Source organism: Babylonia areolata, chromosome 14 (genome assembly GCF_041734735.1).
Source record: "Babylonia areolata isolate BAREFJ2019XMU chromosome 14, ASM4173473v1, whole genome shotgun sequence".
Taxonomy (NCBI): domain Eukaryota; kingdom Metazoa; phylum Mollusca; class Gastropoda; order Neogastropoda; family Buccinidae; genus Babylonia; species Babylonia areolata.
The window spans coordinates 35,913,421-35,918,420 of record NC_134889.1 but is presented as its reverse complement, the minus strand read 5'-3'; the positions used below and the strand labels follow the sequence as shown (position 1 = coordinate 35,918,420).

Sequence of the window (5,000 nt, the reverse complement as noted above, 5' to 3'; positions counted from 1 at the left end):
ACATGGAACAAACCCAGACAATTCCTTTTTTGTCAACGAGCATTCTCTCTCTCTCTCTATATATATATATACATATATATATATATATATATATATATATATAGAGAGAGAGAGAGAGAGAGAGAGAGAGAGAGAGAGAGAGAGAGAGAGAGAGAGAGAGAGATGGACAGACAGAGAGAGAGAGAGAGAGAGAGAGAGAGAGAGAGAGAGAGAGAGACGGACAGACAGACAGAGAGAGAGAGAGAGGGAGAAGAAAATGAAAGGGGTGATGGGGAGGGTGTAGAGTAATTCAAAGATTGGAAACAAGTGTTGCTGTTGTTGTTGTTGCGTGTGTGTGTGTGTGTGTGTGTGTGTGTGTGCGTGTGTAGGTGTGTGTAATTGTATACACACATACAAGTGCAAGTACACACATCAAACGTACCAAACACACAGACACAAACACACACACACATACACGCGCGCGCGCGCGCGCAAGAGTGCGCCTCTTAAAAGCAACAACTAACACAGCACAACACACTGCCCGTATCTCCTTGATTAATTCCCAGTTTCACTTGCACTCTTCAAACCTTAAAGTCATGTCAACCTAAAAGCCAGCATCCTGCCCACTGAGGCAGGAACATCGTTTCCGGAATTTGACAGCCATTAAACACACACACACACACAAAACAACACCCCAGCACTTAGAATGTCTCCTGGAAGACGACATTCATTGATTCCAGAAATGATTTTAGGAGCAAAAGCCTTGTTTTTGGACTTAACCCCTTGTCTGGTAGCACGGCCTTGATGAAACGAGATCAGGGCGTGTGGCAGAAGTTTGAAGTGGGAGTTATTATAAGTTTTGTGTGCGTGAACTTTTCAATGGTGTCACTGGTTTTGCTTAACAAAAAGTAATGCTTTATGAATGGTGTCCTTTCGTTTTGCTCAACAAAAGGTAACGCTCTTTAATGGTGTCACTGGTTTTTGCTTGAAAACAACTAATACTTTTTTTTTTTTTTAATGGTGTCATTGATTTGCTAACAAAGAAAAGCAATGCTCTTTAATGATGCCACTGATTCTGCTTAACAACAAGTGGTGCTCTTTAATGGTGCCATTGATTCTGCTTAACAACAAGTGGTGCTCTTTAATGGTGCCATTGTTTCTGCTTAATAACAAGTGGTGCTCTTTAATGGTGTCATTGATTCTGCTTAATAACAAGTGGTGCTCTTTAATGGTGCCATTGATTCTGCTTAACAACAAGTGGTGCTCTTTAATGGTGCCATTGATTCTGCTTAATAACAAGTGGTGCTCTTTAATGGTGTCATTGATTCTGCTTAATAACAAGTGGTGCTCTTTAATGCTGCCATTGATTCTGCTTAACAACAAGTGGTGCTCTTTAATGGTGTCACTGATTCTGCTTAACAACAAGTGGTGCTCTTTAATGGTGCCACTGATTCTGCTTAACAACAAGTGGTGCTCTTTAATGGTGCCATTGATTCTGCTTAACAACAAGTGGTGCTCTTTAATGGTGTCACTGATTCTGCTTAACAACAAGTGGTGCTCTTTAATGGTGCCATTGATTCTGCTTAATAACAAGTGGTGCTCTTTAATGGTGCCATTGATTCTGCTTAACAACAAGTGGTGCTCTTTAATGGTGTCACTGATTCTGCTTAACAACAAGTGGTGCTCTTTAATGGTGCCATTGATTCTGCTTAATAACAAGTGGTGCTCTTTAATGGTGCCATTGATTCTGCTTAACAACAAGTGGTGCTCTTTAATGGTGTCACTGATTCTGCATAACAATAAGTAGTGCTTTTTAATGGTGTCATTGATTTGCTAACAAAAAAGTAATGCTTTTTAATTGTACCACTGAATTTGCTGAACAAAAAACGTAATGCTTTTTAATGGTGCCACTGATTCTGCTGAACAAAAAAAGGAATGCTTTTTAATGGTGCCACTGATTCTACTGAACAAAAAAAGGAATGCTTTTTAATGGTGCCACTGATTCTACTGAACAAAAAAAGGAATGCTTTTTAATGGTGCCACTGATTCTGCTGAACAAAAAAAAAAAGTAATGCTTTTAAATGCTGTCACTCACTCTGCCTAACAAAGAACGCAATGCTTTTGAATGGTGTCACTGATTCTGCTTAACAACTAATACTTTTCAATGGTGTCACTGATTTGCTTAGCAAAAAGAAGTGCTCTTTCATGGTGCCATTGATTCTGCTTAACAAAGAAAAGTAATGCTTTTTAATGGTGCCATTGATCTGGCTTAACAAAGCATAATGCTTTTTAATGGTGCCAACCGATTTTGCTGAGCAAAAAGTAAAGCAGTCCAAAGAGGAAAAAGTCCAAAATAAAGAGAACTGACCCGACGTCTAGACCTGTAAGGCCTGTCTTGCCTCAGTGAGGTATTTATTATTTGTACTTTGTATTTCTTTTAATCACAACAGATTTCTCTGTGTGAAAATTCGGGCTGATCTCCCCCAGGGAGAGCGCGTCGCTACACTACAGCGCCACCCGTTTTTTTTTTGTTTTTTTTTTCCTGCGTGCAGTTTTATTTGTTTTCCCTATCGAAGTGGATTTTTCTAACAGGATTTTGCAAGGAACAACCCTTTTGTGGCCCTTGGTTCTTTTACGTGCGCTAAGTGCATGCTGCACACGGGACCTCGGTTCATCAATCATTCGAATGACTAGCGTCCAGACCACCACTCAAAGTCTAATGAAGGGGGAGAAAATATCGGCGGCTGAGCCGTGATTCGAACCAGCTCAGCTCAGATTCTCTCGCTTCCTAGGTGGGCGCGTTACCTCCAGGCCCTCACTCCACAAGGTGACGCCTTTTTCAATGACGATCATACTGTCGCCAGTAGTTTAGGGGTTGAAAAAAAAAAAGAAAAAAAAAAGAAAAAAAGAAAAGGTCTCTGGACCTTACAACTGGAATGAACTTCCTCTTTCTCTTCGTCAGGTCTCCGCTCTTTCAAGTCTGGCCTTAAAACCCACCTCTTCCCAAAACAGCCTCCCTTCCCTGCCTCTTCCTTGCCTTCAGTTTTTCCAGTTTTAGAGTTATGCATGCGTGTGAATGACTGGTGTGAAAGCGCTTACGTTTATATTACTATCAGTTAACACAAGACTTGTAGCTGCTCACTGTAAACTCTCCATACCAAAGATCAAACGTGGTATGGGCTTTTGTTGTTGTTGTTGTTTTCTTTTATGTTTGGATTCGGTTCCTTTCTCTTGTTTGTTCTAAGAAAGACCTTTTCCCCCCTTCTGTTCCTCATGGAGTGTTGAAACCTTCACGACAAAGATGAATGAGCTGTGATTATCTCTTTTCTGCCCCCCCCCCCCCCCCCCAACTCCTAGCCAATGCACACACCTCACTAGCCACTCCTACACCCCCGCTCCCCCCCGGCCCCCCTCCCCGCCTCTTGCCATCCTTCCCTCCCTCCCTCACACCCACACACACATCAACAACACCCGTTCCTCACCTCCCTGGAGAGACAAGCTAAATCTAAACGTATGCCTCATTTTTTGAGTCACGCTGTCTGGAACAGGCAAAGGTGTCGCAGACTTCGTTGGCATTTAAAAAAAAAAAAAAAAAAAAAAAAAGAAAAAAGAAAAAAACGTGCCTTGGGGTTAGAGACCGACTTGATATACGTCAAGTGAAGAGAGGTGGGGGTGGTTGTTGTTGATGTCTGCTGGTTGTTATTTGCTGTTGTAGTTATTGCTGTTTGTTGTTGTAGTTATTGTTGTTTGCTGTTGTTGTTGTTGTAGTAGTCATTTTTGTTTGCTGTTGTTGCTGTTATTTGCTGTTATTGTAGTTATTGTTGTTTGCTATTGTAGTTATTTTTGTTTGCTGTTGTTGTAGTAATTGTTGTTTGTTGTTGTTTTAGTTATTGTTGCTTGCTGTTGTTGTTGTTGGAAGTTTTTTTTTTTTTGGTTGTTTGTTGTTGACGTTATTGCTGTTGTTGTTTGTTATTACTGTAGTAGTTGTTGGTGGTGGTGGTGGCAGTGTGTCGGTGTGTGTCGGTGTGTGTGTGTGTGTGTGTGTGTGTGTGTGTCTGTGTGTGTGTGTCTGTGTGTGTGTGTGTGTGTGTGTGTGTGTGTGTGTCTGTGTGTGTGTGTCTGTGTGTGTGTGTGTGTGTGTGTCTGTGTGTGTGTGTGTGTGTGTGTGTGTTGTGTGTGTGTGTGTGTGTGTGTGTGTGTGTGTGTGTGTGTGTGTGCGCAGGCGGCGGGCAAGTGCGAATGTACATTTGCCAAATTGCTGGCTTTGCTGACTTGTGTTTCCCTTGTTTCTCTCTACTTTCTCTGTCCTTTGCTCAATTTGCTGAAAAAACAAAAAAAATCACTCAGACACGGTGGAGCCACCCACCTTTCACTTCACGAGTGGCCCCTTGGCCATCTGGCCACTTTCAATATCTACAATTAGTGGTGGCCACTGACAAAAAACAACAAAACACAATCGGGAATTTGGAAAGACAAAAACCAAACGTTTACACCCCCACCCCCCACAAAACAAACAATACAACACACCAGAATTAAAAAAAAGAAAAGAAAAAAAAAAGAAATGGCTGCAGAAAAAAAAGAATGTGAGCGTGCACGCCTGTCCTGTTTGTAAACTGAAGATTCAACGTGAGTGTTTTGTTGTTGTTGTTGTTGTTGTTGTTGTGTTTTGTCTCACCCCCTGACCCAACCCCACCCCACCCTCACACCTTTTTTCCCCTTTTATTAACATTATCTTTCTCTTCTTCTTCTTCCTTTCTTCGCTGCTCCACCGTCATCTGCAGTTTCAGTGGCATTGCCATTACTCCCACGCCGCTTATTTTCGGCCGAGTGCCCCCACAGAGACCGCCACCACGTCCCTCCAACGACAGTCCCCCACAGAGACCGCCACCACATCCCTCCAACGACAGTCCCCCACAGAGACCGCCACCACATCCCTCCAACGACAGTCCCCCACAGAGACCGCCACCACATCCCTCCAACGACAGTCCCCCATAGAGACCGCCACCACATCCCTCCAACGA

At 42.7% G+C, this 5,000-nt stretch overlaps 1 protein-coding gene across 3 annotated transcripts in view; it reads right to left on the bottom strand.

Moving 5' to 3' along the window:
- Positions 1–5,000, bottom strand: part of LOC143289608 (serine--tRNA synthetase-like protein Slimp) — a 55,961-nt gene that overhangs the window by 2,688 nt on the left and 48,273 nt on the right. The gene's annotated exons all lie outside the window — the stretch shown is intronic.